Consider the following 24,727-nt stretch of genomic DNA (forward strand, 5'->3'; position numbering starts at 1 on the left):
AATACGAGTGTTTTGGCCGATTCGTTCAAACAACTGGAGTTTGCCATCCAGAGACGATAAAATGATGTAATCACTAAGGATTGAAAAGCATTCAAGTGTAGATAAAAACAGTAAAATAGCAGATAATAAATGGAGTCAGTCGAACCATCGTCACATTACGAAAGTTGTCCCACAAAAGGTTAAAATATGAAAAAAATGAGTATATGTTAATGGCACATGATAATGAACAACAAACAAGTCGGCCACTTATTATCAGACTTTAGAATTAAGAACAAAATCAACTGTGAAAGATTAAAAAAAGAACCTATTCTTCGATTCTGCCTGGTCGCTTAAAAGGTCTTTGTGACCTTTTTCCAAATGGTTGTAGATTTCTACATCTTTTGCAGCAAAGTGCAGAATGAAATGATAATTAAATCGAAACTCTTAGCTACCAATAGGTGTTGTTGATATACATCAGTGGAGACGCCTGAAAATGTGTGCCGTGACTGGGTCTTGAACCCGGGATCCCCTGCTTACATGGCAGACGCTCTATCCATCTTTTTTTTATTTTTTTAATCGTTGTGTTTGGTCGTTGCAGACGTCACATGACATCCGTTCAAGTTCGTTTTATTGATCCTTCCACTCAGTTTTTTTATTAAAGAGGCTAACCAGCTCTCTCACCGAACACGCTGAGCTACCGTGCCGGCTATCTGAGCCACCGAGGGTACAGAGGATAGTGCGACTGTAGGGACTTATCCCTTGCACGCTTCTCGTGAGACCCACCTTCCCAACTGTCCACAACATACATTCACACTGGTCCTAATAGATATTTGCCCATTAACTCATTACCTGTGCCAGACTAAACTGATGCGTGAATGGACAAATATGTTAGGAACACTACGAATGCAGGTTGTGGACAGTTGGGAATGTGGGCCTCAAGGGAAGCTTACAAGCTTGCAGTCGCACTATCCTTGGTGGCTCAGATGGATAGAGCGTCTGCCATGTAAGCAGTAGATCCTGGGTTCGAGTCCCGGTCGGAGCACACATCTTCAGCTGTCCTCATTAATGTATATCAACAACATCTGTCAGCTGCAGTCGCACTATCCTTGGTGTCTCAGATGGATAGAGCGTCTGCCATGTAAGCAGCAGATCCTGGGTTCGAGTCCCGGTCGGAGCACACATCTTCAGCTGTCCTCATTAATGTATATCAACAACATCTGTCAGCTGCTAAGGGTTTCGATTTAATTATCATTTAATTCTAGAGACGCTGCATGGTCATCAATGGTATCTGTTCATTCCGCAGCAAATACCATCTTCATAAAGTGCAGAATCTCTAAGCTTTCCTTAATGCCACCTGTGTTATATTTGGTCCTTCGCAAGTGTTCTTTAAAAGTACAATGCTTGTCAGTATGTAAAGCTGTGTGTTTTCGAAACCTTTCTTTAAACGCTCTGCTAGTTTTTACAATGTATACCGAATTACAATCACAGCACCTAATTTTATAGATGCCAGATCTTTGGACTTGGTCATGATGTTCAATAGAGTGAATGAGTAATTCTAATAATGTGTTAAAGTAGTAAAACCGACATTAATATCGATTTTATGAGAAGCCTGTGCAATTTTATTAGATATAGATCCTTTAAACCCCATGCTTGTGTAAAAGTTTTTTAGAATATAAGGTAGATTAAGAATAATATCATGTTATAAATTAGAATTCTTTCTCATAAATGTTTTACGAAGTAAATCCACTAACTTCGGTTATAGCCATTGTTCACAGCTATATCTTCACAATGTTCTTTTCTTTTTCAACTTCTTCAGTGGCCAAAGGAATCTTCGTTAATCTTCTAATCAGACTCTAGAAAAATGACATTTTGTACCTATTAGAGTGCATGGACGTATAAGGCATGATAGCGTCAGAAGTTGTGGGTTTTCTAAAGATCGCAAATCTGTCGGAACCACTGTTATTTAAAATAGAAACAGCTAGGAAATTAATATCACCCTTACACACCCTTTCATAGGTGAAATCATTTTATTTTTTTGTTGAGCTTCTCTAATATTATCCCAAGTTCCCCTCTTTATATAGCATTATAGTGTCAGTCAAATAAGTAAAGGGGTAAAGTGGCTAAGAAGAGCAGTCTGTATTGTTGCCAAATTTATTCAAGATGGTGGACCTCCACACATGCCTCCTCCTGCCACGTGGTGTAGATGTAGCAGTGTCACATTGACGTCACCTGATGATCCCATGGGTTTTCCCCACCTCTCTTCCTCCACTATCCCTTCCCTCAAACCACTTCCACTTCCCTCTCTCACTTGGAAATTGGCAGGAAAAATCGTTCAGTCGGCCCTGAGCAGTTAGTGTGGATGGACATAGAGCAGATTATTTTCCGTTCTATCTTATTGGAAAATTTTCTTAATTTCATTGTTTTTGGGTTTAAAACTAGTGAAAAATTCAAAATTTTAGCGGTAAACAGAGGAACTGTTTTTTTATACAATTCAGTTTGCATACTCTTTATTTAATCAATTTGCAGGAGACAGGAATCCTCCCATCCCCTCCCCCATCTGAAATGGGCAGGGAAAATCCCAGGCTGTGCTGAGTTATTGATGTGGAAGGACATAGGGTGGTTTTATCTTTATTTCATATTTTTGGAGTGTTATCATGCTGGAAAACGCTCCCTAAAATTTTTTCTTGTGCTTGTGCTAACCTTGACACATTAAGACAGACTGATGTAGTTCACATTACCTCCACCAGGGGACACTCGAAACTTTGACGTTATGGGTGAAAAAATTGGCAGGAACCAAAAGGAATGCTTCTACAGTGGGAAAGCCCAGGCCTGCTGGTTCAGACATGATGGATATTGTTCATATCCTACAGGACCATCCATTATATAGAACGCAATGGGAGGACAGAGAATACCTTCGTATGTCTTCACCAGTCCTTCCCAGAAAACCGTATGTTAGCTACATCAAAACAGGTGCAAATCCCCTGGGAGGAGTATTGTTTACATCCTTCAGAATCACCCACAAACAGAATACAGAAGGGAAGACAGGGAATGCCTTTGTCGGTGTTCACCAGTCCTCCCTGGAATAAACCAGCTGTCAGCTACATAAAGCCAGCACAAAATCCTCTGGGACAGGTGTTGTTCACGAGGTCCACATTCTGGAGATGCCTCTGAAGCAACCATTTGTGTGTGGAGACAAGAAACACAGCGTTCTTTGTCAGCAACATCGAAACAAGTATGAATCATCTGGGAGGGATATTGTCCCCAAGGTCCGCATTCCAGAAAAACCTGTTGTCAGCTATATCAAAACTGGCACATAATCCCTGGGACTGGCGTGCCTATCTACAAATGAATAGCAACTAGCAGAGACATGTTCGCCCCCAATTGCTGGGTGGTCAATGTGACAGAATGTCAATCCCAAGGGTCCAGGTTTGATTCCTAGCTGCGTCAGAGATTTTCTCAGCTCAGGGACTGGGTGTTGTGTTGTCCTAATCATCATCATTTCCTCCCCATCGACGCGCAAGTCGCCGAAGTGGCGTCAAATAGAAAGACTTGCACCTGGCGAACGGTCTACCCGACGGGAGGCCCTAGTCACACGACATTTACATTTAGCAGGGACATAAACATGGTTAATAATATTAGAACAGCAACCCACTGTACCAGCACTGCTATTTTTTTCTTTGTTGTGATTTCATTCCCCTGCCCCATATGGGCAGGAGAGGGCTGGCAGCGGTACAATCCGCTGCTCTTCAGCCCAGTGATACAGTTGATAAAAGAGAAGAAACACAAGACATATAAAAGGCGATAAAGGGGGACATGAGAACATAGTACAGGGAGACATTGTTGGTTAAAAGATACATGTACATGGAGACTGTCATGAGAGACAGTTAAAATAGGTACGCAAAAAGTTAAAAAACGCAGTGGGCCATGTGCATAGCACATAAAAAACACAGAAGTCACATGTACAAGTTGGCCACAGTATTAAAACACTCCGGAACGATGACACTTAAAACCACTATATGAGATGGAGCACACACGACAAAGAATAAAAATTGCTGGGAGGGCCCTACCGAGGGAGAGGAGGCCTGAGAGAAGAGACAGAGAGGGTAGAGGAAGGTGAAGTATGGGGAGGGGGGCTGGAGGAGGTGGGAAGAAAAGAAAAAAGGGGGGTTGGGGGTGCACCCAGAGGCAGGAGACCGGTGGGGCGCATGATGGAGAGGGAAGGAAAGACAGGAGGGAATGCAGACACGGAAGGGGGCACAGAGAAGGGAGGGGGTGTAGGAGGGAGGAAAACAGCTCAGGGAAAGGAGCAGAGGAGGGGAGAGGGAGCCCTGAGGAATAGGAGGGGGGGAAAGAGGGCTTAGATTTGGTAGGAGCGGTAGAGATCAGGGTGAAGCTCATAATCTGGGATGGGTAGATGCTGAAGTTGCATTGGGAAAGGAGGTGTAGGGTGTGGAGATGGAAAGAGGGCGGGACACAACGGAAAAGACATGGCAATGGGCTGGAGGTAGAGAGGATAGAAGACACCAGAGGGTTGGGGGGGATCGGGTCGGTGATGTGTAGGGTGTGGATATGATACAGTAAAAGAAGAAGATGTAGGAAGGGATGAGACTGTAGAGTATTCATATGGGGGATGGAAGGCGGATACAGAATGCGACTTGGAGTGCATGGCGTTCTAGGATTTGTAGGGCCTTATAGAATCTGGGAGGCTGGGGTGAGGCAAAGGGATTTCAGGGTAGGAGTGAGGTGGATAGGACGACCATAAATGGTGAGGTAAAACTCGTGGAGCTGGAAGGAGCTAGTGGTATGACCTGTGATGATTTCCTTGGTTGTTGGAAGGGTTGATGCGAAGGAGCCACTGGTTGGCCCAGGTGGTGAACCGGTCAGGGTGGGCTTGAAGGGTACGTTGGGACTGTTGAACTTTAGGATAAAGGGCCAGGAAGGCGGTGTCATCAGAAAACTAGAGGAGGTGAACAGGTGGGGGAGGTTTGGGCATATCTGCAATATACAGGATAGAGGAAAGGGGAAAGAACAGAGCCTTGGGGCAGGTCGGCAGTGGGATACAAAGTAAAGGAGATGGTGTTATGTATATTGAGATAAGAGGGACGATAGGAGAAGAAGGAAGCAACAAGCTGGATGAAATTTATGGGTAGTGCATAGGTCTGGAGTTTAAAGAGGAGCCCGGGATGCCAGACATAGTTGTAGGCGTTCTGGAGATCGAGGGAAACAAAGATAGTGGAGCAATGGGAGTTAAGTTTGAGGGAAAGAAGACTGATAAGGTTAAGAAGCTGGTCACATTTGGCTGAGAAGGAGGGCCGGAAGCCACAGTGGGTAAGGGGAAGGAGGTGGTGCTGGTTAAGGTGGTAATGAATACAGCAGGAGAGGATGGACTTGAAGACCTTGCTGAACACAGAGGTGAGGCAGATGGTACGATAGGAAGAGGTGTCAGAAGTGGACTTGTTGGGTTTAGGGAAGAGCAGACATGGAAAGTCTTTCACTGGTCAAGGTAAAAGCCAGTGGAAAGAAGGACATTATACAGGGTAGCAAGGGCAGCCAGGAAGGAGAGGAGGGATTCCTTGAGGTGGCAGTAGGTGTCACCATCATGACCAGGAGCGGTGCTTTGTTTAGAGTGGAGGTCTAGTTTGATGTCATGTGGAGTGATGGAAGCGTTTATTTCTGTGTGGGGTAACTGATCCAAGTACCGGAAGCTAGAGTGAATGGTGGAACAGAGGTATCAGAGTGTTCAAGGACGGTGGAGAAGAGGGAGTAATCAAAATGGGCATAATCTGCAATGGAGAAGACCTCAGAGAGGTGGGAAGCAAAATCGTTAGCCTCACTGATGTTGTCAGGGAAGGGGTGGCTGTCACATAGAAGAGGATAATGCAGGCCGAGATGGCTACCAGTAAGGCAGTGGAAGGCAGACCAGTACTTGGAGGACTTGACAGGGAGGGTGGAGTTCAGCATGTAAATGTCTGGCGCCAGTCCAAGCGTCAGTGATGGTCTGCTGGAGGATGGAAGAGGCATTGGTGATGACAGTGGGATGATGATAGGTATGTCGACCTGTGAGGCAATGGATTCTCAGTAGATATCCAAGTTAGCAAGGGGGTAGTCATGGACAAACTTTGGAGGGACAGCAGGGTGGGGAACAGAGGGGGGTGATGGGTGGAGAGGATGGTGAGAAGAACAGGGATGTGGTCACTAACAATGGGGTTGAGGACATCTGCGACGATATGACAAAGGAGGTTGGGGGAAAGCTAGGATGACATTCAGGGCAGAGTTACTTTCAGGACAGGTGTGCTGTGGGAGAGGAACAAGGTCACTGTGGAGGGTGGCAAGGAACTGATGCCACCACCAAAGGGTAGCAGGGTCATGGCTGTGGATGTTGAGGTCGGTGGTAATCACATAGGTGGAGAAGATATGGTCAATATGGGAAATGAAGTCATAGGGGAGAGGAACTGCGGGACAGACATAGATAATGCCACAAGTGGCAATGAGAGAGGGAAAAAAGACAGAGGAGAAGGTGTCAGGTCGATTCATTGGGCAGGGGTTGTGGCCAGGCAGAGATATGCCGCGTGCAGAAGGAAGGGGGTTGTCAGTGTGGTGAAGGACATAAGGAGAGGTGTGGATGACATGATGAGGTTGGAGAAAGATTTCATTAAGGATGAAGGAGTCGACTTGGTGCTGGGACAGGATATACATGAAGTATTTGTTGGCAGGGAGGGAGCTAATGTTGGGGTGTAGGAGACAATACTGTTGATACACTAGGAGATGGGAGGGGGGCAGGGAGTGGAGGAGGAGGAGAGAGGGGCTTAAAAGAGGGTATCTAGGTGGTTGATGGTAAACTGGGCCTGATTGTGGGAGTAGGTGGCGTAGGTTTGGAAATGGAAGACAGAGTGGGTGGCAAGGGAGATCTGCTGGAGGGTGTGGGGGCCTTGGAAGGGTTGGATATTCTGCAGGATGATGGTCAGGGACCGGATGATGTCTTCAGCCATAGAGGAAGGGTGGAGGGAATTATTGGGGTGGATAGGCTGTTCTATGGGGTAAAAGGGGACAGTCAGCTCAGGGTTGGTGAGAGTGGGTCTGCCTTTGCATTTGGAGGAGTAGGTGGGCTGAGGTTCGTTGCAGGTGTTGCAGGAAGAAAGTGAAGCAAGTTTTGGACACTGAGGAAGTGGGAGGCTTTAGAGTTGGGGGAAGGTGGGAGGAGGGTCTTGCAGTTTTGGGTGAGGTGGTCATTGTAGAGGTGACAGCATTGGCAGCGGTAGGATTGAGGAGGAGAATGGGATGGGTCAAAGGGGTGGCGACAGTTAAAAATCAGGGCTCCCTCAATGAATAGGTGATCTATGGAGGAGGCAGACTCTGTAAATACACACATGAGGAAGGTAGGGCCGGTGTTGTTGTAGATATGGCAGGCTGAGTGGATTTCCAGAGCAGGGTGGGCATTCAATTCTGCCAACACCTCTGCCACAGGGCTGAATTTTGTGATCACGGTGGTGAGGGTTGTCAGATGATGAGGGGGATGGGGCTGACAAGGACAGGAGGATGTAAGGAAAGGAGTGAGGGATGCATGTGGGCCAAAGGTGATGCAGAGAACTTTCTGGAGGAGATCAGTGTGGAAAGAGAGTGAAGGGGAATTGATGAGGACAGAGCCTCTGTGGGGGGGATAAGTTGGGCATTGGGGGCGCTGGGGACATACTTACAGATTTAGAGTGTGAGGGTGTGGGCCACCATGTAATTTAGGATCAGGGATGGCAAGGATGAAATTATACAGGGTGGGCACTGGGGATGCGGGAGGAGGGGTGGTGTCGATGAGAGGATCAGAAGGGAGAGGGGTGGGCAGAGGTTTTTTGGAGGAGGGGGTGGAGGCGACGTCACCACTTGGGCACTTAAGAGGTTTTTCGGTGGGGGTGGCCTGGGAGGAGGGGTGAGTGACTGGTTGGATTGGGAGGTGGTGGAAGGCAGACACCTTGTGTGAGATGGAGGCACTTTGAATGGAGGTTGGGCACTCTGTGGTGGCGACTGTGGCGTGGTGGGCAGTGACTTTGGCGGGGGGAAGCAGGAGTGGTCGTAGCAGGACGAGTGGGGGAAAGTCTTCCTGATCGGTGGCAGGAGGAAGAGAAGGAGGAGGAGGAGAAGGAGCATGAGCATGAGCATGACTATGTGCAAGCACAGGAGCAAGGGCAGGAGCAACATACAGGTGGCTCCCTGCCGCCATTGGATAAGCAGCTGAGCAGCAAGTCGTATACTCCTAGCTCACTCATTTGTTACATAGTTTAATTCTTAATTTCTTTGCGTGTTTTTGGTACTTGCATTGTTTAATTCATAAATTTCGGGCGTATTATAGTATTTGAGAGTGTAGCATCGCGTTTTAGTACCTGAATAGTGTAAATTCGCGTAGTCGTTTGTCTTTTGTTTTTGTTTTGAACGGCCAGTGTCGGTTGGTCACAGTCAGTGTGCTCCCTGCCGCCGTTGGATAAGCAGCTGAGCAGCAAGTCGTATACTCCTAGCTCACTCATTTGTTACATAGTTTAATTCTTAATTTCTTTGCGTGTTTTTGGTACTTGCATTGTTTAATTCATAAATTTCGGGCGTATTATAGTATTTGAGAGTGTAGCATCGCGTTTTAGTACCTGAATAGTGTAAATTCGCGTAGTCGTTTGTCTTTTGTTTTTGTTTTGAACGGCCAGTGTCGGGTGGTCACAGTCAGTGTGCTCCCTGCCGCCGTTGGATAAGCAGCTGAGCAGCAAGTCGTATACTCCTAGCTCACTCATTTGTTACATAGTTTAATTCTTAATTTCTTTGCGTGTTTTTGGTACTTGCATTGTTTAATTCATAAATTTCTGGCGTATTATAGTATTTGAGAGTGTAGCATGGCGTTCTAGTACCTGAATAGTGTAAATTCGCGTAGTCTCCTTCCGCCGCCGAGCAGTGTCAGCAGTGCGCAAGTAGCTGCATTACTGCATTTACTAGGCAATCTTGTATTTTAATAACAGTTTAAATTTTGTTGATTTGTTTGCGCTCTCTGTAGATTAATTCAGACGTTCTTTGCAAAACAGTTTTAGCATGGATAGGGACTGCAACTGCTGTGTTCAGATGCAGGCTGAGTTGGCATCCCTTCGCTCCCAGCTTCAGGCAGTGTTGGCTTCGGTCACACAGCTTGAGGCTGTTGCCAATGGGCATCACTGTGGGGGTCCGGATGGGGGTTTGTCGGGGACGGCCAGCTCGTCCCACGCATCCCCTGATCGGACTACGACTGTGGTTGCCCGGGATACTGCCCGCATTGAGGCTGATCCCTCACCTGTGGTAGAGTGGGAGGTCGTCTCAAGGTGTGGCAGGGGGCGAAAGACATTCCAGAGGGCTGAACGGAAAGCCTCTCCAGTTTGTCTGACGAACCGGTTTCAGGCTCTGTCTCAGGCTGATACTGATCTTTGGCCTGACATGGCTGTTTGTCCTGTTCCAGAGGTTGCCCCTCAGTCTGCAAGATCCGGGCAGTCGCAGAGGGTGGGCTTACTGGTAGTTGGGAGCTCCAACGTCAGGCGCGTAATGGGGCTCCTTAGGGAAATGGCAGCAAGAGAGGGGAAGAAAACCAATGTGCCCTCCGTGTGCATACCGGGGGGAGTCATTCCAGATGTGGAAAGGGTCCTTCCGGATGCCATGAAGGGTACAGGGTGCACCCATCTGCAGGTGGTCGCTCATGTCGGCACCACTGATGTGTGTCGCTATGGATCGGAGGAAATCCTCTCTGGCTTCCGGCGGCTATCTGATTTGGTGAAGACTGCCAGTCTCGCTAGCGGGATGAAAGCAGAGCTCACCATCTGCAGCATCGTCGACAGGACTGACTGCGGACCTTTGGTACAGAGCCGAGTGGAGGGTCTGAATCAGAGGCTGAGACGGTTCTGCGACCATGTGGGCTGCAGATTCCTCGACTTGCGCCATAGGGTGGTGGGGTTTCGGGTTCCGCTGGATAGGTCAGGAGTCCACTACACGCAACAAGCGGCTACACGGGTAGCAGGGGTTGTGTGGCGTGGGCTGGGCGGTTTTTTAGGTTAGATGGCCTTGGGCAAGTACAGAAAGGGCAACAGCCTCAACGGGTGCGGGGCAAAGTCAGGACATGCGGGGACCAAGCAGCAATCGGTATTGTAATTGTCAACTGTCGAAGCTGCGTTGGTAAAATACCAGAACTTCAAGCGCTGATAGAAAGCACCGAAGCTGAAATCGTTATAGGTACAGAAAGCTGGCTTAAGCCAGAGATAAATTCTGCCGAAATTTTTACAAATGTACAGACGGTGTTTAGAAAGGATAGATAGCATGCAACCGGTGGTGGAGTGTTCGTCGCTGTTAGTAGTAGTTTATCCTGTAGTGAAGTAGAAGTGGATAGTTCCTGTGAATTATTATGAGTGGAGGTTACACTCAACAACCGAACTAGGTTAATAATTGGCTCCTTTTACCGACCTCCCGACTCAGCAGCATTAGTGGCAGAACAACTGAGAGAAAATTTGGAATACATTTCACATAAAAATTCGCAGCATGTTATAGTCTTAGGTGGAGATTTCAATTTACCAGATATAGACTGGGACACTCAGATGTTTAGGACGTGTGGTAGGGACAGAGCATCGAGTGACATTATACTGAGTGCACTATCCGAAAATTACCTCGAGCAATTAAACAGAGAACCGACTCGTGGAGATAACATCTTGGACCTACTGATAACAAACAGACCCGAACTTTTCGACTCTGTATGTACAGAACAGGGAATCAGTGACCATAAGGCCGTTGCAGCATCCCTGAATATGGAAGTTAATAGGAATATAAAAAAAGGGAGGAAGGTTTATCTGTTTAGTAAGAGTAATAGAAGGCAGATTTCAGACTACCTAACAGATCAAAACGAAAATTTCTGTTCCGACACTGACAATGTTGAGTGTTTATGGAAAAAGTTCAAGGCAATCGTAAAATGCGTTTTAGACAGGTACGTGCCGAGTAAAACTGTGAGGGACGGGAAAAACCCACCGTGGTACAACAAAAAAGTTAGGAAACTACTGCGAAAGCAAAGAGAGCTCCACTCCAAGTTTAAACGCAGCCAAAACCTCTCAGACAAACAGAAGCTAAACGATGTCAAAGTTAGCGTAAGGAGGGCTATGCGTGAAGCGTTCAGTGAATTCAAAAGTAAAATTCTATGTACCGACTTGACAGAAAATCCTAGGAAGTTCTGGTCTTACGTTAAATCAGTAAGTGGCTCGAAACAGCATATCCAGACACTACGGGATGATGATGGCATTGAAACAGAGGATGACACGCGTAAAGCTGAAATACTAAACACCTTTTTCCAAAGCTGTTTCACAGAGGAAGACCGCACTGCAGTTCCTTCTCTAAATCCTCGCACAAACGAAAAAATGGCTGACATCGAAATAAGTGTCCAAGGAATAGAAAAGCAACTGGAATCACTCAATAGAGGAAAGTCCACTGGACCTGACGGGATACCAATTCGATTCTACACAGAGTACGCGAAAGAACTTGCCCCCCTTCTAACAGCCGTGTACCGCAAGTCTCTAGAGGAACGGAGGGTTCCAAATGATTGGAAAAGAGCACAGATAGTCCCAGTCTTCAAGAAGGGTCGTCGAGCAGATGCGCAAAACTATAGACCTATATCTCTGACGTCGATCTGTTGTAGAATTTTAGAACATGTTTTTTGCTCGAGTATCATGTCGTTTTTGGAAACCCAGAATCTACTATGTAGGAATCAACATGGATTCCGGAAACAGCGATCGTGTGAGACCCAACTCGCTTTATTTGTTCATGAGACCCAGAAAATATTAGATACAGGCTCCCAGGTAGATGCTATTTTTCTTGACTTCCGGAAGGCGTTCGATACAGTTCCGCACTGTCGCCTGATAAACAAAGTAAGAGCCTACGGAATATCAGACCAGCTGTGTGGCTGGATTGAAAAGTTTTTAGCAAACAGAACACAGCATGTTGTTATCAATGGAGAGACGTCTACAGACGTTAAAGTAACCTCTGGCGCGCCACAGGTGAGTGTTATGGGACGATTGCTTTTCACAATATATATAAATGACCTAGTAGATAGTGTCGGAAGTTCCATGCGGCTTTTCGCGGATGATGCTGTAGTATACAGAGAAGTTGCAGCATTAGAAAATTGTAGAGAAATGCAGGAAGATCTGCAGCGGATAGGCACTTGGTGCAGGGAGTGGCAACTGACCCTTAACATAGACAAATGTAATGTATTGCGGATACATAGAAAGAAGGATCCTTTATTGTATGATTATATGATAGCGGAACAAACACTGGTAGCAGTTACTTCTGTAAAATATCTGGGAGTATGCGTGCGGAACGATTTGAAGTGGAATGATCATATAAAATTAATTGTTGGTAAGGCGGGTACCAGGTTGAGATTCATTGGGAGAGTGCTTAGAAAATGTAGTCCATCAACAAAGGAGATGGCTTACAAAACACTCGTTCGACCTATACTTGAGTATTGCTCATCAGTGTGGGATCCGTACCAGATCGGTCTGACGGAGGAGATAGAGAAGATCCAAAGAAGAGCGGCGCGTTTCGTCACAGGGTTATTTGGTAAGCGTGATAGCGTTACGGAGATGTTTAATAAACTCAAGTGGCAGACTCTGCAAGAGAGGCGCTCTGCATCGCGGTGTAGCTTGCTCGCCAGGTTTCGAGAGGATGCGTTTCTGGATGAGGTATCGAATATATTGCTTCCCCCTACTTATACCTCCCGAGGAGATCACGAATGTAAAATTAGGGAGATTAGAGCGCGCACGGAGGCTTTCAGACAGTCGTTCTTCCCGCGAACCATACGCGACTGGAACAGGAAAGGGAAGTAATGACAGTGGCACGTAAAGTGCCCTCCGCCACACACCGTTTGGTAGCTTGCGGAGTGTAAATGTAGATGTAGATGTGGCAATACAGGGCTGGGGAGGAGATAGAATGGGAGGAGACTGTGAGGATGGGAAGTGGAGTAGACGGGGGAAATCCAAATGAGGTACTCCAGTATGTAACAGTGGGTGCAGGGGAATGGGAGGTGTAAATGATGGTGATAGTGGGGGTGTCCATGGTGGAATGTGCTGTCCACTGGCGACAGGTGTCTCCGAAGTGGAGAAAGAGAACAAATATGGGGAGCGGCGGCGGCAGGCGGCGGGGCTCTTTCAGAAACGTCGATTTCTCCCAGAGAGTAGACCAGGCGGCAGAACCTTCCGATTTGGAAGTTGTGGGACTGCTGCCGACAGGATCTCAGTGCTGTTATAAATCCATGCTTCTTATACAGAGGAGTCCTGTAGCAACAGTGTTGGGGAACGAAACACACTTGTAACTATTTATGAGTTACAAGTCACATCCTAGGCAACAGAAACATGAAAATACATCGTATGATATTTTTTACAAATTTATTTCTCATTATCTTATTTGACCCCAGCATCTCAAGCCAAAAAATCTGGCCAGTCACCTCTGGTATTGTCCAACGCTACCTACCAAGTGTATTGTGCAGGTGAAGAGCCGACAGGACAGATCCTGTGTTTGTATCTGCCGGTCGCAACAGGCTAAATGGTTCAAATGGCTCTGAGCACTATGGGACTAAACTTCTAAGGTCATCAGTCCCCTATAACTTAGAACTACTTAAACCTAACTAACCTAAAGACATCACACATATCCATGCCCGAGGCAGGATTCGAACCAGCGAACGTAGCGGTCGCGCGGTTCCAGACTGTAGCGCCTAGAACCGCTCGGCCACCCCTGGCGGCGCAACAGGTTAAGCCGCAGTTTCTGGTCGGCTGAAGCCTCGTGATAACACATACTTCTGGCTGCAGATGGGAGTCGCTAACCGCAAGTACACTGCAAGACAAGCTGGTGCGGCTTGGACGTGAAATTCTAACTGCATAGACTCCTCAGTTTAAAAAATTCACTTTACCCAATCCAAAGCTGGTATGTTGTTGTCCATACACCTCACGATAAATGTAGATTCCATTCTTTTATAAGTGTTATTTTCGAAGACAGAAGAAGTCGGAGCATACTCTCGTTTTTAAGTCGCTAAAAATATCGTTACTGATTGCGAAATGAAATGAGCGTGTGCCATTGTTGGCCGGAAGGCCCCATCCAGGGAAGTTCGACCGCCAAGTGCAAGTCTTATTTCAGTCGACGCTACATTGGGCGACTTGCGTGCTGGTGATGAGAATGAAATGATGATGAGGACAGCACAACACCCAGTCTACGAGCGGAGAAACTCTCCAACCCGGCCGAGAATCGAACCCGGGCCCACTTGTATGGGAGGCAACCACATTACCACACAGCTCGTTGTGAAAATCCTGTACAACAATATGGCGTACACTATATATCCTCTAAGAATTATCTAATCCGGTAAAAAAATATGTTCATATCAGATTAATATCTGTTACGTCCTGCATCACACGACTAGAATATTGTGCACATTTTTCGCTCATGCTGGAGTGCTAAGAGCATGCTCTACCTCTGTTACGGGATGCCTCCTCACTTTCGAATTCTCTTAAGGCAGTCAATCGCCTCGTCACCAACAGAATCCTTAAGGTAACTAAAAATGGCATGACAGAGGAGTTGTAAATATCAGATTAATACTATGTATCACTTTTTAAATCAGGTAATATAGGTGATTTTTTTTACGATAGCCATCTCTCCCAGAGTAGGTGGGACATTGAAACTGTATTAAGAGCTGGCTGCAGCGAAAAAACGCCTAATTACCGCTCCAACAAGCAACCCGTTTCCATGGCGCTATAGCTGTTGCTTCTACCTGCCAGGCGCCAAGCCACTGACATCAAAGAATTTGAAGTCATTTTGACTATTTTTCGACCGTGACTGTCTTAAGAAATATGTAAAGGTTTTTTAAATTACCGCTACGGCTCACAAACTTTGTCAGCTATTGTATTATTGACTGACTAATTAATTAAGTTGATCATGAGAGTCTCTTTTCTTGATGAGTGAGCTTTTTTCCTGCAGTCGGGCTACACTCATCAGATAGCTCAAATGGGGAACCTAAATTGAAGGCGATGTTCTTTTCGAGGAACACTTTGAAGAAAATTTAGAGAACTGACGTTTGAAGCTGACCGCAGAAGGATTCTAGTTTCGCCAACATACATTTTGCGTAAGGACCACGATGATAAGATACGAGAATACAGCGCCCATACAAAGGCATACAGGTAGTCTTTTTCTTTTCCTTGCTTTATTTGCGACTGGAATAGAAAAGGAAATGACTAGCGGCGGTACAGGGTACCTTCCACCACGCTCCCTACGTTGGCTGGCGAAGTATGCATATGTAGATGTGAATTTAGTCTACCTATTCTGATGTCAGTCCATCCATTTATAGGCACACAAAATCCACGGAAGAATGTTATGCCTTAATTATCGAGAAAACAAAAGATGGAACTTCTGTTGCCGATTGTCTCTCAGCAAGAACCGTTGTATTAGCCTCTAATTTTCTCATTGTAGTCACTTCGAGAGACTTATGTCAGAGACTGTAATATGATTTCCCACAACATTTAGAAGACGTGGTAGAGAGCTCACCCCTCAACACTACTTTTTCAGAATATCGCTTACCGCCATATACTCACAGATATTCCAGTCTATGATATACAGCATTTGAATCCACCTGATTTTGAAGAGTCACAGACCCTTGCTAATCCTTCAGAAATACCATCTCATTCCGACACCAATGTTCCATTAGTTAGAAGGATGTCTATCCCTTTACCCGTCACTAGCTATGTCGAGAGCTATCACAACGAGAAAAAATAGCGCACTAACGTTAAGGGTGTAATTCATGCGGATACTGGCGTCCAGATATTTTTTACGACTGGTATTGCTTCTAGTGATTTTTAGTCAATGACGTAATAGTACAGTAGCAGGTTTCTTCGACTGTTTTAGATTCAATGGCTACATCTATCTGCATTCATCTCCAAAGCTCACCAATCTTCAGTCGTCTACAAATGGCTACAGTTTACCGGTGTTACAACCCTCCTATAGACAGGAGCCTACATCTAAATACGCATTCTGCAAACCACTGCACGGTGTGGACTATGTCGTATCAGTGTTATTAATTTCTTCGTTTCTTTTCCAGTTACATCCGTAATGACTGAGTAAAAATGAATGCCTATATGCCTCTGTATATACCCTAATCTCTTCTGTGATCGCTAACGCGGATATAGGTTTTTTAATTGCCAAGTAAGCCTTTTCGCTGCACCTTTACTATACGAGGATTGCACAAAGACAATCTGATACATCTGCAATTAGTCGATATCAATTGATTGTCTATAAATAGCCCCTGTACATGTCCAAATCTCCTTATCGTATTCCAATGATCACTAAGCTAGATATGCGGCGGCATAATGGTATCAGAGTCTTCGCTGACAGCATATGGTTTCACTAGAAATACATCACCAGATTTTCAATTGGGTATACCTCTGCAATACAATTCTAAAAGTATCTCAGAGCTTCCAACACGCATACTACCTAGTGAATCATTTACATTGGTGCAACAGCCTCGCACATACACCCACAATTCAAAGCTAGTGCAAGAGTAGGGAAAGATCTGGGGTTTAATCATAGCGTTATCCATTTTTCCCCCACACAATCTTCAGGAGTCAACCGCCCATGATACCATATTCCATCTAGAACAAAGTACTTCCACTTAGGACTACCTGTATGCATAGCATAGTTATTGATTTAGAATCAGACCCAGTACCTATATGCTTATCTGACTATCATACATCGAGCGCCACTTAACCAACAATTACAAGCCAGAACAAATTAATGACGATGTTTCCTCCAGCAGGAGTCATCTTAGTGCCTCTTACACCTCGATAAGAATTGTAGTGCCACAGTCTCCAGTTGACATGCCGACGGGAACTGCGGCCACTCCACTCCTACACTATCACTTCTTAGTGGGTAGATTACACTCCCTTAAAAACCCTTTCAAATGAATTTGAGCCTGATATATTCTTGTGCCTTAGGTCACCGACCTGTCAGTCCTCAGTGTTTGGGTTACTTGCCTTAAGATTCCAGCAAATGAATCTGCTCCAAACGTATGCATTCTTCTTCAGCTGGCTCCGAATGCTTATTGCTAGACATTTCACTGTGGTTCATGCTTCCAATGATAGTGTATGGGATTTCTAGTGCTATGAATGTGCAATAAATTCAGTTACATTCAGGTCAACTATCACACCTATCGTAGGTCTTCTTGCATGCTTGCGGACAACTCCATCACCTGCTAACATCCTACATATAAAACAAATGTGCCACAAGCCGCTGTACAGTGCATGATGGAGGAAACATTGCAACAGTATTATCGATTACCCTTCCATCCCAATCCCACTTGATTATCAGGTAAAAAACTGATTATCTGTGTACTTCCATACATACAGTAATCCACCCTGATGCTTCAGAGAGAAACAGGTCGTCTTCCGAAGAGATTTCTTTTTTTATAGTTAAATATTTCAATGGAGTATATCTATACGATCCTAGTAGCATTAACATGAAGATTTTGTTTCACTGATCAGTCATGTAACATAAACTGATGTTGGCTCAAATGGCTCCTGGACAACGACTACGCAGTGCTGAGATGTCGAATCTATGTTACTGTTCTCCAGTGCATATCATTTAACTACAAATGGGTCTGTGTATATTAATATCGGTATAGCACCTGAAAATGACAAATTTGTAGCGGAAGCTCAGAATGTATGATGAGGCTCGAAGATGAGGCTCATCAAAAAAGAGTGGGAGAGTCTGTGTGGGAAACTGACATGTATATCGAGGGGCAGTTCAAGGTTAAGTATGACATATACTGTCTCAGCATTCATGCCTCCAACAGCAGCAGTCTTAGTGCATCATTACCCATTGTGCTTGATGTTGCTGCTTTAAGATTAACAGCTTGAGAGTCAATGCAGAGCGTATTTCTAAAGCATCCAAGTGTCGTGCACATACGCGGTCTACTGGAAGTGGAATGTGCTGCAGCGGAGCGAGAATAGGTATGTGGTATTGTCTTGTTTAAGACAACAGGAGCATTGAGCTGGAGGTGTACTGTTTGTGATTTCGGTTACTCAACCAGGCTAAGATCGACGAACGTTTAATGCAAGGTGGTATACCTACTCCAACATATTTTAGATGCAATAAATGTAGAATTTAAAGCAATCAAAAACGATCACTTGCGAAATACCTTCACATAATCTCCAAGTGTAAGGCACTACCATTTAAGCACAGCGATGCTGTGTTCTACTCCCTCCCACCCAAAGCAAATGTTCCATTAAAACTAAAGTCTTCCATGTGATATACATGCATATATAGGGTGTTACAAAAAGGTACGCCCAAACTTTCAGGAAACATTCCTCACACACAAAGAAAGAAAATATGTTATGTGGACATGTGTCCGGAAACGCTTACTTTCCATGTTAGAGCTCATTTTGTTACTTCTCTTCAAATCACATTAATCATGGAATGAAAACACATAGCAACAGAAAGTACCAGCGTGACTTCAAACACTTTGTTACAGGAAATGTTCAAAATATCCTCCGTTAGCGAGGATACATGCATCCACCCTCCGTGGCATGAAATCCACGATGCGCTGATGCAGCCCTGGAGAATGGCATATTTTATCACAGCCGTCCACAATACGAGCACGAAGAGTCCCTACTTTTGGTACCGGGGTTGCGTAGACAAGAGCTTTCAAATGCCCCATAAATGGAAGTCAAGAGGGTTGAGGTCAGGAGAGCGTGGAGGCCATGGAATTGTTCCGCCTCTACCAATCCATCGGTCACCGAATCTGTTGTTGAGAAGCGTACGAACACTTCGACTGAAATGTGCAGGAGCTCCATCGTGCATGAAGCACATGTTGTGTCGTGCTTGTAAAGGCACATGTTCTAGCAGCACAGGTAGAGTATCCCGTATGGAATCATGATAACGTGCTCCATTGAGCGTAGGTGGAAGAATGTGGGGCCCAATCAAGACATCACCAACAATGCCTGCCCAAAAGTTTATAGAAAATCTGTGTTGATGACGTGATTGCACAATTGCGTGCGGATTCTCGTCAGCCCACACATGTTGATTGTGAAAATTTACAATTTGATCACGTTGGAATAAAGCCTCATCTATAAAGAGAACATTTGCACTGAAATGAGGATTGACACATTGTTGGATGAACCATTCGCAGAAGTGTACCCGTGGAGGCCAATCAGCTGCTGATAGTGCCTGCACATGCTGTACATGGTACGGAAACAACTGGTTCTCCTGTAGCGCTCTCCATACAGTGACGTGGTCAACGTTACCTTGTACAGCAGCAACTTCTCTGACGCTGACATTAGGGTTATCGTCAACTGCACGAAGAATTGCCTCGTCCATTGCAGGTGTCCTCGTCGTTCTAGGTCTTCCCCAGCCGCGAGTCACACGCTGGAATGTTCCGTGCTCCCTAAGACGCCGATCAATTGCTTCGAACGTCTTCCTGTCGGGACACCTTCGTTCTGGAAATATGTCTCGATACAAACGTACCGCGCCACGGCTATTGCCCCGTGCTAATCCATACATCAAATGGGCATCTGCCAACTCCGCATTTGTAATCATTACACTGACCGCAAAACCACGTTGGTGATGAACACTAACCTGTTGATGCTACGTACTGATGTGCTTGATGCTAGTACTGTAGAGCAATGAGTCGCATGTCAACACAAGCACCGAAGTCAACGTTACCTTCCTTCAATTGGGCCAACTGGCGGTGAATCGAGGAAGTATACAGTACATACTGACGAAACTAAAATGAGCTCTAACATGGAAATTAAGCGTTTCCGGACACATGTCCACATAACATCTTTTCTTTATTTGTGTGTGAGGAATGTTTCCTGAAAGTTTGGCCGTACCTTTTTGTAACACCCTGTATACTCCATTCTAATTTCGAAATGTAATTTGCCTACGAAGGAAAAAATAGTCACTAACTCCACAGTCCATTGGACTCAGATGCATGTAACATAGGTCCCAGACGACTGTCAGGGCTATTTAAGTACAGTGATGTTGTGTAGGGTACTCCCTTCGATAATTACCAAATGTTCCATTAAAACTACAGCCTTCTGCATCATATACATCCTACTCGGATTTTTGAAACGTACATCCATATTGCTGGCATCTAGACAGAATCAAACTCGAACAGTCCTTTTCTGTAGTTATAAATCACAGCTTAAAAACCAGGATATTTTTAGTGGAGGAAGATGTAAACGTTTCTCCCAAACGTTATGTAGTCGCACGTATCAATTCTGATTAACCTAATCCATAAGCTAGTAGTCATCTCTAGAAGGCCATTGCAAAAGTGCAGGCTGATGGTTCATTTCACCATAAACCACTTCTGCTTTAGATGATTTTTTTTTTATATTCCCGCTGCATCACTACCAATTTCTCCTAATATTTACTATGCACATGACTATGGAACATGAGACAATGTCTCTAGAGTGCATAGGCTCCCCTATTAACCCATTATCATACACTGATGAGCCAAAACATTATAATGAGCCGCTGATTTACGTACCTGGCGATGGTACCCGATAGTGACTCATATGGGTTCATAGGATTTACATTAGGCGAATTTGATCACCGAGACGTCAACATGAGTTCACTATGATGCTCCTCAAACCACTGTAGCCCAGTTCTGGCTCCAAGGCATGGACAATTATACTGCTGAAAGACGACATTGCAATCAGGGAAGACATCCAGCATGAAGGGATGCAGATGGCTCGCAGCTATCAGTGTGTCTTCCATTACCACCACTGGTCACATGCAAGTGCAGGAGATTGTCTCCCGTAGCATAATACTGCTCCCACCAGCCTGTATCTGTGGTACGCTGCACGTTTCGAGCCGCTGTTCACCTCAGTGACAGCGTTCATGGAAACGATCATCGAGCTAATGTAGCAAAAATGTGATTCATCCAAAGAGCCAACACGTTTACATTGATTGACGGTCGAATCCCTATGGTTCCGTGCCTACTGCAACCGTTATTGACGATGTTGTTGTGTCAACATATGAACACTTAGGGGTGGTCTGCTGTGGAGCTCCATGTTCAACAATGTATGGTGAATGGTGTGCTCTGAAAAACTTGTGCGTGCACCAACACTGTGTTCTTACGGCAGAGATGCCAGAGATCATCGTCTATCCTACTTTACAGAGGAGACAAGCCTCTGAACCCCACGTTCTGTGAAGAGTTATGAACGTCCAACCATTTAGTGCCTAGTGGTAGTTTCAGTGTCCTACTGCCTCTTTCCGTAGATGCTCACGACAGTAGTGTGTGAGAATTAGACCAGCTTCGCCGTTTTCGAGATACTCCTTTACACGCTCTGTTTAGTAATAATCTGCTGTTTGTCAGAGTCGCTTATCTCAATGGACTTCCCCATTTGCAGCCCATATCTTCCCTAGGGTGAGCCGCCGTCTGCGCCTGCTCCGCTTACATGGTTTTGTTACCGCATCACATGCCCACAACACCACCAGGCAGTATCCAACATAATGGTGGGCAACGATCATAATGTTATAGCTGATCACCGTATGACATCATCCTTCCATCCAGAATATACAGCACACATTAAGAAACCAGTCAGCTTCAACCGCCAATTCCGATTAAATCTGCTGTGTAATGCTTCATACCAAAGTAATATGATGCAAGGCCACAGGCAGCACTCAGATTTTGTTTTTCACCCTGCAGTACACTCCAGTTCAGAATCTAGCAGCTACTGGCTTAGTGGGGTGTACATGTCACAAATCAGTTGTTACCGGATCATACGGAACTCTGTAGCAGAAATATTAACAATAGTACTATGCGAGGTGACGAAATAATGTTTTTTTGACCCCATGTAAGACTGCTAACGTTGACACAGAACGGTGGAATTGTATATCAGTTCCATGCTTTGACACAAAAAATTACAATTCTTTAACACAGGTCAGGAGTAGTTAAGATCACTGTATAATCATAGCTATCATATTAAGAGCAGGCCTATGTATGAGGGACGCAGGAAAAAACACAAAAAGAACGCTTGTAGATGACAGTGCTTTATTCATTACAATCAGCATTCACAAAGTATCAGAAATACATTGTAAAATAATAGTATCTCTTACAACGTCATTGCCCTCGTCACAATGACGTTACTGCAGCTAAAATGGGGCTCTGACATGGCAGACGAGGGAAGGGTAGGTTCACATTTAATGCAGGCGAAAATATGTCTGCAGGGAAGGAACAGAACTCTCAATTCTCCCTGGAAGAGGGTTTTACGTGAGTGAGCATTACCAGAAACTCTCACAGTCACACAATGTTATGATACCCCTTTCAGAAGGTTTGTTGGGGTTTTAATACTAGCTACAACATTTGCAGTAATTTTTGCATATCTCTTCTGGCAAATGTTATACACAAAATCCTTACCCTCGCAAGAAACACAAACAGGCACTTAGAAAACCACACAGCATATTCAATCCATGGGTTATTCGTTTCATCCCAGTATTTCAATCCTGCACCACACTGGAAATACATGGTTTCATCTTCTAATAATTTCCGGGTATGCAGCCGGATCCCGTCGACATTCTGCCACGATATTTCGGCCCAGAGACGTCCGGTCATCATCAGGTGAGTACACAACTACTGAAGAGTCCAGGTGCAGTCGCGGTATTTATGCCGAATCTCGCGCGTAAATACCGCGACTGCACCTGGGCTCTTCAGTAGTTGTGTACTCACCTGATGATGGCCGGATGTCTCTGGGGCGAAATATCGTGGCAGAATGTCGACGGGATCCGGCTGCATACCCGGAAATTGTTAGAAGAAGAAATACGCCGGGAAAATTTCAGAAGTCACATGGTTTCATCTCCATCACTGGTACAGAAGAATCCAACTTCAGTTTGTTCGTAAGGATGTTGCTTAACAGCCAGAGACTAAGCTTTGAAAGATGCCATCTTCGCATCATACATTCTGTATTTAGGGTGAGCTAACCTAATCTCCTGCACACCACACTTTGAACTGCATAACGATTCTAATTCAGGATTCAGGATATGAATGTGGGAATATCTCCATTCTGCAAAAGTTGCAAGTTTCATACAAAACAATATATATATATATATATATATATATATATATATATATATATATATATATATATATATATAACGTTCCAAGTTACCAACACTTCTGCTAATATGATCATGTTATCACTTCAGACCACGTATTCTACACTTATTTGTAAATGTAGCACAACTGTAAACACTTAGAGCAATTTCGCCGTTTTTCTGTATGTGTGTGTATCGGTTTCTCACGGGGGGCCCTCAGACCCTGTGCCAAAACTATTGCTATTGAATGCACCTTCAGACATCACCAAGGAAATATCGCAGGTGGATTCACATTTGAATACTATCCTAACCATAACATGTAGTGGATCTAACTCCGAACCCTACCCCGGCTGTAATGTATCGTGGATCCATCTTCGTATCCTACCCTAGCTGTAATGCATGTGGATCCACCTTCAGATCCTGTTCCAGACCTACCCTGCACCATGGGGGCCCCTTTGGAGAACACACAGTCGACCTTCTCTACACACCTCAAAAACAAAGATGACTACATTAAAAACGCACTAAAAATCCTGCACAAAATTCCAAAAGCGAATCATGAATATTTTGGCGGAATTTGAAATATTCATACACACTAGGAATTATCCTCATGACACACTAAACGAACAAACCGGTTTCAAGCAGTCACAGTTTTTTTTTTAATTTTGAAAATTTACGTAGGGATAATGAATAACCAAAATACCAAAGATTATGAACACATCAATAACAGTTTCATTGATACACGACCTACAATAACATAAATATCTTTGAGTAAACAACTAGCTGTGAAACTTGAATTTCAATGACTAACAGAATATTAAATACGTATTATAATATATGTGCAACATCAAATCATCGGACAACTTTAAAACATTACTGAAAAAAATATTACATCCATCAACTACAGACAGCAGCAATAGCTTACTCGAAGTTAACATATGTCTGTTTACAACATGAGGAAGTGAATACAACATCTAATGTAAAACATCTTTCTAAATTATATATTGTGTAAAATATGAATAAATGCAGTTGTTTGCAGATGTACTGATGAAGGCAATACAGCCGAAATAAGCCTATATACGAAAATAAAATATCAAGCTGCATACTGATTACTAATTCTACGCATAATGTCCTACTGTGACATAACACATGCTGCAGGTCCTATAATAAAGATAGTAGATATAATACACTGAAACAATGAGAAAGGTGAAATACTACATACGACATATGAACAAATGTAAGCTGCATAATAATTCCTTATAGAGAGTATATTGATAAATCCAAATATATTTTTTAGTGTTAGTGCCTGAAAAGGGAATACCGCAGCTACAGTATGTATGACATAAAAAGTATTATTTATCGTTATTAAGGTGAATTAAATGGTAAAAGCCCACATCCATACGTGTGGTATTGTACCGTTAAAAGTTTCGAGTCTAGTTAATGGGAAGAATGTGTCTGACGAAGTAAAACGTAAATCCACGAATCATAGAGGACAAACGTGACTGATGTCGTCTATAACTCAAAGTTGGGGATACAACAGGAATAAATTATTACTACGGCAATATACTATAAGGTGGTTTGTTAAAGAATTGTACACAACGAAATAGCGTTAACTATTGTGTTAGACAACTGTAATGTAAAGAACATCGACTTAGGTGATATT

Source organism: Schistocerca serialis, chromosome 3 (genome assembly GCF_023864345.2).
Source record: "Schistocerca serialis cubense isolate TAMUIC-IGC-003099 chromosome 3, iqSchSeri2.2, whole genome shotgun sequence".
NCBI lineage: Eukaryota > Metazoa > Arthropoda > Insecta > Orthoptera > Acrididae > Schistocerca > Schistocerca serialis.